Raw genomic sequence first — 14,174 nt, 5'->3', positions numbered from 1 at the left:
ACTAGTGATCTTGTCAACCATCAACACTTGATGCTCTTTCTTGATTTCTACCTTCGTTGATTTCAACATCACGAAGTGCTCGGGAATCGTTTTCGTCATCCCTTGCATACTATAGTTCATCACAAAGTTCTACTAACTTGGTGATGGTGACTAGAGAATTCTGTCAATCACTATCTTATCTGGAAGATTAACTCCCACTTGATTCAAGCGATTGAAGTACTCAGACAATCTAAGCACATGCTCACTAGTTGAGCGATTCTCCTCCATCTTTTAGCAATAGAACTTGTTGGAGACTTCATATCTCTCAACTCGGGTATTTGCTTGAAATATTAACTTCAATTCCTGGAACATCTCATATGGTCCATGACGTTCAAAACATCTTTGAAGTCCCGATTCTAAGCCGTTAAGCATGGTGCACTAAACTATCAAGTAGTCATCATATTGAGCTAGCCAAATGTTCATAACGTCTACATCTGCTCCTACAATAGATCTGTCACCTATCGGTGCATCAAGGACATAATTCTTCTATGCAGCAATGAGGATAAACCTCAGATCACGGACCAAGTCCGCATTGTTGCTACTAACATTTTTCAACATAGTTTTCTCTAGGAACACATATAAAAACATAGGGAAGCAAAAACATAGGGAAGCAACAACGCGAGCTATTGATCTATAACACAATTTGCAAAAATAGTACCAGGACTAAGTTCATGATAAATTCAAGTTCAATTAATCATATTACTTAAGAACTCCCACTTAGACAGACATCTCTCTAGTCATCTAAGTGATCACGTGATCCAAATCAACTAAACCATGTCCGATCATCACGTGAGATGGAGTAGTTTCAATGGTGAACATCACTATGTTGAACATATCTACTATATGATTCACGCTCGACCTTTCGGTCTCCGTGTTCCGAGGCCATATCTGTATATGCTAGGCTCGTCAAGTATAACCTGAGTATTCTGCGTGTGCAACTGTTTTGCACCCGTTGTATTTGAACGTAGAGCCTATCACACCCGATCATCACGTGGTGTCTCAGCACGAAGAACTTTCGCTACGGTGCATACTCAGGGAGAACACTTCTTGATAATTAGTGAGAGATCATCTTATAATGCTACCGTCAATCAAAGCAAGATAAGATGCATAAAGGATAAACATCACATGCAATCAATATAAGTGATATGATATGGCCATCATCATCTTGTGCTTGTGATCTCCATCTTCAAAGCACCGTCGTGATCACCATCGTCACCGGCGCGACACCTTGATCTCCATCGTAGCATCGTTTGTCGTTACGGCATCTATTGCTTCTACGACTATCACTACCGCTTAGTGATAAAGTAAAGCAATTACAGGGCGTTTGTATTTCATACAATAAAGCGACAACCATATGGCTCCTGCCAGTTGCCGATAACTTCGGTTACAAAAAATGATCATCTCATACAATAAAATATAGCATCACGTCTTGACCATATCACATCACAACATGCCCTGCAAAAACAAGTTAGACGTCCTCTACTTTGTTGTTGCAAATTTTACGTGGCTGCTACAGGCTTAGCAAGAACCATTCTTACCTACGCATCAAAACCACAACGATAGTTTGTCAAGTTGGTGCTGTTTTAACCTTCGCAAGGACCGGGTGTAGCCACACTCGGTTCAACTAAAGTGAGAGAGACAGACACCCGCCGGTCACCTTTAAGCAACGAGTGCTCGCAGCGGTGAAACCAGTCTCGCGTAAGCGTACGCGTAATGTCGGTCCGGGCTGCTTCATCTCACAATGCCGCTGAACCAAAGTATGACATGCTGGTAAGCAGTATGACTTATATCGCCCACAACTCACTTGTGTTCTACTCGTGCATATAACATCATCGCATAAAACCTAGGCTCAGATGCCACTATTGGGGAACATAGTAATTTCAAAAAATTTCCTATGCACACGCAAGATCATGGTGATGGCATAGCAACGAGAGGGGAGAGTGTTGTCCACGTACCCTCGTAGAGCGTAAGCGGAAGCGTTAGCACAACGCGGTTGATGTAGTCGTACGTCTTCACGATCCGACCGATCCAAGCACCGAACGTACGGCACCTCCGAGTTCAGCACACGTTCAGCTCGATGACGATCCCCGGGCTCCGATCCAGCAAAGCTTCGGGGATGAGTTCCGTCATCACGACGGCATGGTGATGATGATGATGTTCTACCAGCGCAGGGCTTCGCCTAAGCTCCGCGACGATATGACCGAGGTGGAATATGGTGGAGGGGGCACCGCACACGGCTAAGGAACGATCTGTAGATCAACTTGTGTGTCTATGGGGTGCCCCCTGCCCCCGTATATAAAGGAGGGAGGGGGGAGGCCGGCCGGCCCTTGTTGGGCGCGCCAGGAGGAGGAGTCCTTCTCCTAGTAGGAGTAGGACTCCTCCTTTCCTACTCCTACTAGGAGGGGAAGGAAGGGGGAGAGGAGGGGAAGGAAAGAGGGGGGCGCCGCCCTCCCCCCCTCCTAGTCCAATTCGGACCAGATGGAGAGGGGGCGTGCGGCCCTTCCTTGCCGCCCCTCTCTCTTCCCACCAAGGCCCATGTGGCCCATTAACTCTCCGGGGGGGTCCGGTAACCCTCCGGCACTCCGGTTTTCTCCGAAATCACCCGAAACAGTTTCGGTGTCCGAATATAGTCGTCCAATATATCAATCTTTATGTCTCGACCATTTCGAGACTCCTCGTCATGTCCGTGATCACATCCGGGACTCCGAACAAACTTCGGTACATCAAAACTTATAAACTCATAATAAAACTGTCATCGTAACGTTAAGCGTGCGGACCCTACGGGTTCGAGAACTATGTAGACATGACCTAGAACTATTCTCGGTCAATAACCAATAGCGGAACCTGGATGCCCATATTGGCTCCTACATATTCTACAAAGATCTTTATCGGTCAAACCGCATAATAACATACGTTGTTCCCTTTGTCATCGGTATGTTACTTGCCCGAGATTCGATCGTCGGTATCCAATACCTAGTTCAATCTCGTTACCGGCAAGTCTCTTTACTCGTTCCGTAATGCATCATTCTGTAACCAACTCATTTGGTCACATTGCTTGCAAGGCTTATAAAGATGTGCATTACCGAGAGGGCCCAGAGATACCTCTCCGACAATCGGAGTGACAAAACCTAATCTCGAAATACGCCAACCCAACATGTACCTTTGGAGACACCTGTAGTACTCCTTTATAATCACCCAGTTACGTTGTGACGTTTGGTAGTACCCAAAGTGTTCCTCCGGTAAACGGGAGTTGCATAATTCTCATAGTTACAGGAACATGTATAAGTCATGAAGAAAGCAATAGCAACATACTAAACGATCAAGTGCTAGGCTAACGGAATGGGTCATGTCAATCACATCATTCTCCTAATGATGTGATCCCATTAATCAAATGACAACTCTTTTGTCCATGGCTAGGAAACATAACCATCTTTGATAAACGAGCTAGTCAAGTAGAGGCATACTAGTGACACTATGTTTGTCTATGTATTCACACATGTATTATGTTTTCGGTTAATACAATTCTAGCATGAATAATAAACATTTATCATGAAATAAGGAAATAAATAATAACTTTATTATTGCCTCTAGGGCATATTTCCTTCAATTATCTGGAGTGAAAACAAGGTATTCAGAGCAGACAATGCTACCTGCTGAAGCAGAGATCTTGCTGGATACAGAGAGCTCCTCAGAGGAGGATTCAGAGACTGATAACCAGTCCTATCTCCCCCCTGAGGTCTATGCTCAAACTTGGCAGGGTTATATTACCCATGTCATGCATGTTGTCTTGCATTACTTAGTTTATACATCATATATGGATTGCCATCTGCTTACTTGCTTACTATATAAATCATATATTTGAATTATCATGCCATCATGTTTACATAGTACATACACACCATCTATCTGAATTATGGCATGGCAACCCATTTAATAAAGACATCATATAGTTATATCATCTCATCCTGTTTAGTGTTTACAGTCATCATATTTTGAATTATGGCATTCTATCCGTGAATGTATGTGAATTATGGCATGCCAACCTATTTAATAAACACATTATATAGTTATATCATGTCATCCTGTTTACATAGTCTCATATTTTGAACTATGTCTTTCCATCTTTTTTAGTTAGCCATCATAATGTGAAATTGTGTCATGCTATCCTGTTTAGTTAGCCATCATATATGTGAAATTGTGTCATGCTATCATGTTTGGATAGACACCATAAATATGAATTATTTCATGCCCTCTTTTATTCCCCACTATCCATTGCACATGTCTATCATACAATGTCTATACTTTCAATTACTTTTCTTGTTTATCAGCCATTTGAATTGGAGAGGGTGATGGCAGTATCTAAGGGAGTAACAACACGGTCTTCAGAAAAGATAGTGCTACCAGTTGATGCAGATAGAACCACGGTTGTACTTGCCCAAGGACTAGATCCACCACACATAACCCAGACTCTCACAGATTGTACCCCTATCCAGTTGGCCAGAGAACCAGCTACAACCCTTCTAACCCCAACCCCGGCAGATAGTAACCCAGTTCCAGTTGACACAGCACCATCTCCACCATAGAGCACCCAAACACGAGCAGTTAATAAGGGAACTACAGTGCCCAAAGCACGAGGACCACCACTCCGAATCCCAACTCAATGCTTAAAGGAGAAGAAGATTTGTTCTCAGGTCAGGTTCTGTAGCTATGGTTCATACTCCTTTGCCCTTGCATTACTGTATTTACTCATACCAACTATTTTCAAATTTGAAGGATGGAATTGAAACTCCAATGGCGCAACAGGTATGTTTGAAACCTGTTTCTTTAACTGGTTTGCTGTTGTAACCTGCTCTATGTTGATTTCAGTTTCAATTGAATAAACAGTTATGTTCTCATGTCATGCACATTACAAGTGTTGCTATTGCTCTATAGTTTCCCACACTTATATTCTGTCCATTCTACTTTGTCTTGAACAAATATTATTTGAACTGTGTCTCTATCTTGATTTGGCAACAAAAACTAGAATGATATAGACCATAAAGTGACCATGGTACATAGATATATGTTTGTTTCATGTTGTTATCCTGTCCACTTTACTACTGAACTCATTTACCAAAATGAGTTTCATATACAACATGGTAAACATGTGATGTGTCTGCTTGTTTCTCTTTTAGAATGCGGACAAAATATTGGAGAACAGTACCGCGTTATCCAATGGTAAAGGAAGTAATGCATATAAGGTTCAAGATAGTGAGACATCCCTGTTGGTCTCCAAGAAAGCTGATAAAAACTATCTTAACGGCAGTGAGGGAACCCAAAAGTCCTGTCTTGATGTAGTGTTCGAGTTACTGGCCACTACTGCTGGCACAAGCTCTTCGAACTCGCTGCCTGAATCAGTTCTTCCTCTTGAGTCTCAACTTCAAGTTGAAAGACATCGATCAGATGTGCTGCGGCAGGAAGCCGAAGGACTGAGGAAGTCCCTGCAGAATTCAGATGCATATTTCCTGGTGCAACAGCAAGCGCTGGAGGATTTAAGCGCCAAACAAGAGAAAGTTAATAAGCTTGCTAATAATCTTGCCAGCATTTTTGGTACCCAGGATATTGTTTCTTGAGATCTTCTGAAGTGGTTTCAGTTTTGGATTTGTTTTGCTGCGGCGTTTATTTGCGCTGGTCGCCAACTTTGACAACCAGTGTATATGGTATGCTGCTTTGTTCCCTATATTTGCACTGGTGGCGAACTTTGATGCCCAGTGGATGTAATATGTGTAATAGCCGTGGTAGCCTAGCGTTAGTTGTTTGCTTATATATTTCCTTGTCTTGTTTATTTGTTTGCTTGTAGTCATTGCAGTTCTTCTTTCGTGGTTTGCTAGTGGCTGCAATAACCTATTTTTTAATACTAGGCCACAATAACCATGGGCTAATATTTACTGTAGTGACACTGGGCCTCCTACGGGCCGAAGAAACAGTGGGCCTTCTACGGGCCATATAAACAATGGGCCTTCTACGGGCCGTAGAAACAATGGGCCTTCTACGGGCCGTATCATCAATGGGCCTTATGCAGGCTGTATGATCGATTGGCCAAACATGGGGCCAAACAGACCGCATTATGGCCGTAAACGGGCTAGAGTTGGAATCTTCCATTCATGGGCCGACCATGACGAGCCATCGTTAAAATAGGCCAAATTTGATGATGCTATGAAAATGGCCCAACGTATTAATGGACCACAAACGGGCCGACTGTAACCACGGGCTGAATTTGGCCCACAAGCAGAAAATGACAGTAACAGACCGTAAGTAAACGGATGCTGGAAATGAGCCCAAGAATAAATGGGCTCTGAGAAGGCTGAAAGATAAATGGGCTAGAAACGGCCCAATGGAATAACGGGTCGTTAATGGGTATAAGGTGATACACTATTCATTACGGGCTAGTTTCACAACGGGCCGTTAATGGGTGTAAAGTGACACACTGTTCATTACGGACCAGTTTCACCACGGGCCGTTAATAGGCCAAGAGTTACAAAGGGCCTCATATAGGCTGAAAGACATCATGGGCCATACATGGGCCAGAAGTGAAAACGGGCTGGAATCATATTGGATGGCCCAGTTGACGCTATTGGGCCTAATTCGGATAGGGCGTCTAGGGCCTTGGGTTAGCGGGCTGTAAATGGGCTATATGCGAACATGCCATTAACAGGCTTTCAATGGGCCATCCCACCACCTTTTGACCAAGTCAAACGGGCCGGCCTTTTCACAGGAATGGGCCTCTGTTGGGCTGTGCCACGTGTCGAAGTATCATAGGCGCCTTCTGTCCAATGAGTGGATGACATCTGTCCTAACGATGAGCCGACACGTGTTTCCGCCAGCCAATGATGATTTTACACGTGGAAAATCCCCATTGGTCGGGTCTGTTAACGGGTTATTGGATCCAAAACCCAACCCGATAGCTTAACGGCGTTCCGTTATGGTGGATGCCACGTGTCGGTCACCCTTGACGAAAGCACTTCTGTGACGCGCGATTTATCTTCATGGAAGTGGACACTTCCGTGATGATAATTTTAGTAATGTCATGGAACACTTCTACGACAGCACAGGTATGACTATCTTGATTCTGTCATAAATTTGTCATGGATGTACATGCATGACAAAAAACGCGACCTACTGTGACAAACACGTATCATCACGGAAGTGTATTTTTTTGTAGTGATGGTTTATGTCTTCTCACATCTCAGTTAAAGTATATTGTCATTGATATTCCCAACATGTTGAGCTTGCCTTCAACCTCATGCTAGCCAAATTCCTTGCACCAAGTAGAGATACTACTTGTGCTTCCAAATATCCTTAAACCCAGTTTTGCCATGAGAGTCCACCATACCTACCTATGGATTGAGTAAGATCCTTCAAGTAAGTTGTCATGTTGCATGCAATAAAAATTGCTCCCTAAATATGTATGACTTATTAGTGCAGAGAAAATAAGCTTTATACGAGCTTGTTATGGAAGCAATAAAAGCGACAGACTGCATAATAAAGGTCCATATACAAGTGGCAATATAAAGTGACATTCTTTTGCATTAAGGTTTTGTGCATCCAACCCTAAAAGCACATGACAACCTCTGCTTCCCTCTGCGAAGGGCCTATCTTTTACTTTATGTTTTTACTTTATGCTTGAGTCAAGGTGATCTTCACCTTACCCTTTTTCATTTTATCCTTTGGCAAGCTCCTCGTGTTTGAAAGATCTTGATATATATATCCATTTGGATGTAAGTTAGCATGAATTATTATTGTTGACATTGAAGGAAATATGCCCTAGAGGAAATAGTAAAGTTATTATTTATTTCCTTATATCATGATGAATGTTTATTATTCATGCTAGAATTGTATTAACCGAAAACATGGTACATGTGTGAATATATAGACAAACTAAGTGTCACTAGTATGCCTCTACTTGACTAGCTCGTTTATCAAAGATGGTTATGTTTCCTAGCCATGGACAAAGAGTTGTCATTTGATTAACGGGATCACATCATTAGGAGAATGATGCGATTGACTTGACCCATTCCGTTAGCTTAGCACTTGATCGTTTAGTATGTTGCTATTGCTTTCTTCATGACTTATACATGTTCCTATGACTATGAGATTATGCAACTGCCGTTTACCAGAGGAACACTTTGTGTGCTACCAAACGTCACAACGTAACTGGGTGATTATAAAGGAGCTCTACAGGTGTCACCGAAGGTACATGTTGGGTTGGCGTATTTTGAGATTAGGATTTGTCACTCCGATTGTCGGAGAGGTATCTCTGGGCCCTCTCGGTAATGCACATCACTATAAGCCTTGCAAGCAATGTAGCTAATGAGTTAGTTACGGAATGATGCATTACGTAACGAGTAAAGAGACTTGCCGGTAACGAGATTGAACTAGGTATTGAGATACCGACGATCAAATCTCGGGCAAGTAACATACCGATGACAAAGGGAACAACATATGTTGTTATGCGGTTTGACCGATAAAGATCTTCATAGAATATGTAGGAGCCAATATGAGCATCCAGGTTCCGCTATTGGTTATTAACCGGAAACATGTCTCGGTCATGTCTACATAGTTCTCGAACCCGTAGGGTCCGCACGCTTAAGGTTTCGATGACATTTATATTATGAGTTTATGAGTTTTGATGTACCGAAGTTTGTTCGGAGTCCCAAACGTGATTACGGACATGACGAGGAGTCTCGAAATGGTCGAGACATAAAGATTGATATATTGGAATCCTATATTTGGATATCGGAAGTGTTTCGGGTGAAATCGGGATTTTACCGGAGTACCGGGAGGTTACCGGAACCCCCCGGGAGGTTAATGGGCCTCATGGGCCCAAGTGGTGGAAGAGAAGAGGCAGTCAAGGGGCAGCCGCGCGCCCCTTCCCCCCAAGTCTGAATTGGACAAGGAGGGGGGCGGCGCCCCCCTTTCCTTGCCCCCTCTCTCTCCTTCCCTCTCCTCTCCTACTCCAACAAGGAAGGGGGGGAGTCTCCTCCTGGCGCGCCCCTCCTAGCCGGCCGCCCCCTCCCCCCTGGCTCCTTTATATACGGGGGCAGGGGGCACCACTAGACACAACAATTGATCTCTTGATCTCTTAGCCGTGTGCGGTGCCCCCCTCCACCATAGTCCTCCTCGATAATATTGTAGCGGTGCTTAGGCGAAGCCCTGCAATGGTAGAACATCAAGATCGTCACCACGCCGTCGTGCTGACGGAACTCTTCCTCGACATTCTGCTGGATCGGAGTACGGGGATCGTCATCGAGCTGAACGTGTGCTAAAACTCGGAGGTGCCGTAGTTTCGGTGCTTGATCGGTCGGGCCGTGAAGACGTACGACTACATCAACCGCGTTGTTCTAACGCTTCCGCTTTCGGTCTACGAGAGTATGTGGACAACACTCTCCCCTCTTGTTGCTATGCATCACCATGATCTTGCATGCGTAGGAATTTTTTTGAAATTACTATGTTTCCCAACAATGGTATCAGAGCCAGGTTTTATGCGTAGATGTTATATGCACGAGTAGAACACAAGTGAGTTGTGGGCAATACAAGTCATACTGCTTACCAGCATGTCATACTTTGGTTCGGCGGTATTGTTGGATGAAGCGGCCCGGACCGACATTACGCGTACGCTTACGCGAGACTGGTTTTACCATCGTGCTTTGCACACAGGTGACTAGCGGGTGTCAGTTTCTCCAACTTTAGTTGAACCGAGTGTGGCTACGCCCGGTCCTTGCGAAGGTTAAAACAGCACTAACTTGGCGAACTATTGTTGTGATTTTGATGCGTAGGTAAGAACGGTTCTTGCTCAGCCCGTAGCAGCCACGTAAAATTTGCAACAACAAAGTAGAAGACGTCTAACTTGTTTTTGCAGGGCATGTTGTGATGTGATATGGTCAAGACGTGATGCTATATTTTATTGTATGAGATGATCATGTTTTGTAACCGAGTTATCGGCAACTGGCAGGAGCCATATGGTTGTCGCTTTATTGTATGAAATGCAAGCGCCCTGTAATTGCTTTACTTTATCACTAAGCGGTAGCGATAGTCGTAGAAGCAATAGATGGTGAAACGACAATGATGCTATGATGGAGATCAAGGTGTCGCGCCGGTGACGATGGTGATCATGATGGTGCTTCGGAGATGGAGATCACAAGCACAAGATGATGATGGCCATATCATATCACTTATATTGATTACATGTGATGTTTATCCTTTATGCATCTTATCTTGCTTTGATTAACAGTAGCATTTTAAGATGATCTCTCACTAATTATCAAGAAGTGTTCTCCCTGAGTATGCACCGTTGCGAAAGTTCTTCGTGCTGAGACACCACGTGATGATCGGGTGTGATAGGCTCTACGTTCAAATACAACGGGTGCAAAACAGTTGCACACGCGGAATACTCAGGTTAAACTTGATGAGCCTAGCATATACAGATATCACCTTGGAACACGAAGACCGAAAGGTTCAACGTGAATCATATAGTAGATATGATCAACATAGTGATGTTCACCATTGAAAACTACTCCATCTCACGTGATGATCGGACATGGTTTAGTTGATTTGGATCACGTGATCACTTAGATGACTAGAGAGATGTCTGTCTAAGTGGGAGTTCTTTAGTAATATGATTAATTGAACTTTAATTTATCATTAACTTAGTCCTGGTAGTATTTTGCAAATTATGTTGTAGATTAATAGCTCGCGTTGTTGCCTCCCTATGTTTTTGCTTCCCTGTGTTTTTATATGTGTTCCTAGAGAAAACTAAGTTGAAAGATGTTAGTAGCAATGATGCGGACTTGGTCCGTGATCTGAGGTTTTTCCTCATTGTTGCACAGAAGAATTATGTCCTTGATGCACTGCTAGGTGACGGACCTATTGTAGGAGCAGATGCAGACATTATGAACGTTTGGCTAGCTCAATATGATGACTACTTGATAGTTTTGTGCACCATCCTTTATGGCTTAGAACCGGGACTACAAAAACTCTTTTGAAACGTCATGGAACATATGAGATGTTCCATGAGATGAAATTGATATTTCATACTCATGCCCATGTCAGGAGGTATGAGACCTCTGACAAATACTTCACCTAAAAGATGGAGGATAATTGCTCAACTAGTGAGCAAGTGCTTAGATTGTGTGAGTACTACAATCGCTTGAATCAACTGGGAGTTAATCTTCCAGATAAGATAGTGATTGGCAGAGTTCTCTAGTCACCATCACCAAGTTACTGGAACTTTGTGATGAACTATAATGCAAGGGATGAGGAAAGCGATTCCCGAGCTCTTCGTGATGCTGAAATCGACAAAGGTAGAAATCAAGAAAGAATATCAAATGTTGATGATTGACAAGATCACTAGTATCAAGAAAAGGGCAAAGGGAAAGAAAGGGAAACTTCAATTAGAATGGCAAGCAAGTTGTCACTCCCGTGAAGAAGCCCAAAGCTGGACCAAAGCCTGAAACTAAGTGCTTCTACTGCAAAGGAAATGGTCACTAGAAGCAGAAATACCCTGAATATTTGGTGGATAAGAAGGATGGCAAACTGAACAAGGGTATATTTGATATATAGGTTATTGATGTGTACCTTACTAGTGTTTATAGTAACCCCGGAGTATTTGGTACTTGTTCGGTTGCTAAAATTAGTAAACTCGAAACAAGAGTTATAGAATAAACAGAAACTAGTTGAGGGTGAAGTGACGATGTGTGTTGGAAGTGGTTCCAAGATTGATATGATCATCATCGCACACTCCCTATACTTTTGGGATTAGTGTTGAACCTAAATAAATGTTATTTGGCGTTTGCGTTGAGCATGAATATGATTTGATCATGTTTATTGCAATACAGTTATTCATTTAAAATCAGAGAATAATTGTTGTTCTGTTTACATGAATAAAACCTTTGATGGTCATACACCCAATGAAAATAGTTTGTTGGATCTCGATCATAAGTTCTACACATATTCATAATATTGATGCCGAAAGATGCAAACTTGATAATGATAGTGCAACTTATTTGTGGCACTGCCGTTTGGGTCATATCGGTGTAAAGCGCATGAAGAAACTCCATAAAGATGGATTTTTGGAATCTCTTGGTTATGAATCATTTGATGCTTGAGAACCGTGCCTTTTGGGCAAGATGACTAAAACTCCGTTCTCCGGAACAATGGAACGAGCCACTGACTTGATGGAAATAATACATACCGATGTATACGGTCCAATGAGTGTTGATGCTCGTGGCGGGTATCGTTATTTTCTGACCTTCACAAGATGAATTGAGCAGATATGAGTATATCTACTTAATGAAGCACAAGTCTGAAACATTTGGAAAGTTCAAAGAATTTCAGAGTGAAGTGGAGAATGATCATAACAAGAAAATAAAGTTTCTGCAATTTGATCGCGGAGACAAATATTTGAGTTACGAGTTTGGTCTTCAATTAAAACAATGTGGAATAGTTTCACAAACTCATGCCACCTGGAACACCACAGCTTAATGGTGTGTCCGAACGTCATAACCATACTTTATTGGATATAGTGCGATCTATGATGTATCTTACTGATTTACCACTATCGTTTTGGGGTTATGCATTAGAGACATTTGCATTCACTTTAAATAGGGCACCATCAAAAATCAGTTTGAGATGACGCCTTATGAACTGTGGTTTAGTAAGAAACCAAAGTTGTCGTTTCTTAAAGTTTGGGACTGCGATGCTTATGTGAAAAAGTTTCAACCTGATAAGCTCAAACCCAAATCAGAGAAGTGCGTCTTCATAGAATACCAAAGCAAACTATTGGGTACACCTTCTATCACAGATCCGAAAGCAAGATATTCGTTGATAAGATGGACCCTTTCTAGAGAAGGAGTTTCTCTTGAAAGAAGTGAGTGGGAGAAAAGTAGAACTTGATAAGGTAATCGGACCTTCTCCTGAATTGGAAAATAGTTCATCACTGAAATCAGTTCCAGTGATTCCTACACCAATTAGTGAGGAAGCTAATGATGATGATCATGAAACTTCAGATCAAGTTACTACAGAACCTCGTAGGTCTTCCAGAGTACGGTCCGCACCAGAGTGGTTCAGTAATCCAGTTCTGGAAGTCATGTTACTAGACCATGATGAACCTACGAACTATGAGGAAGCGATGATGAGCCCAGATTCCGCGAAATGGCTTGAGGCCATAAAATCTGAGATAGGATCCATGTATGATAACAAAGTATGGACTTTGGTTGACTTGCTCGATGATCAGCAAGCCATGTGAAATAAATGGATCTTCAAGAGGAAGACGGACACTGATACTAGTGTTACTATCTACTAAGCTCGACTTGTTGCGAAAGGTTTTTGACAAGTTCAAGGTGTTGAATACGATGAGATTTTCTCACTCGTATCGATACTTAAGTCTGTCCGAATCATGTTAGCAATTGCCACATTTTATGAAATCTGGCAAATGGATGTCAAAACTGCATTCCTTAATGGATTTTTTTTAAAAATAAGAGTTGTATATGATACAACCAGAAGGTTTTGTCAATCCAAAAGGTGCTAACAAAATGTGCAAGCTCCAGCGATCTATCAATGGACTGGTACAAGTATCTCAGAGTTGGAATATACGCTTTGATGAGTTGATCAAAGCATATGGTTTTATACAGACTTTTGGAAAGGCCTGTATTTAGGGGAAAGTGGGTGGGAGCACTACAGCTTTTCTAATAAGAATATGTGAATATTGCTTATCAGAAATAATGTAGAATTTTCTGGAAAGCATAAAGGAGTATTTGAAAGAAGTTTTTCAAAGGAAGACCTTGGTGAAGCTGCTTACACATTGAGCATCGAGATCTATAGAGATAGATCAAGATGCTTGATAAGATTTTTTCAATTAGTACATACCTTGATAAGATTTTGAAATTGTTCAAAATGGAATAGTCAAAGAAGGAGTTCTTGCCTGTGTTCCAAGGTGTGAAGTTGAGTAAGACTCAAAACCCAACCATGGCAGAAAATAGGAAGAGAATGAAAAGTCATTCCCTATGCCTCAGTCATAGGTTCTATAAAGTATGCTATGCTGTGTACCAGACCTATTGTATACCTTGCACTGAGTTTGGCAAGGGAGTACAATTTTGATC

Source organism: Triticum aestivum, chromosome 7B (assembly GCF_018294505.1).
Source record: "Triticum aestivum cultivar Chinese Spring chromosome 7B, IWGSC CS RefSeq v2.1, whole genome shotgun sequence".
Classification (NCBI taxonomy): domain Eukaryota; kingdom Viridiplantae; phylum Streptophyta; class Magnoliopsida; order Poales; family Poaceae; genus Triticum; species Triticum aestivum.
Note: the sequence above shows the minus strand (reverse complement) of the source record.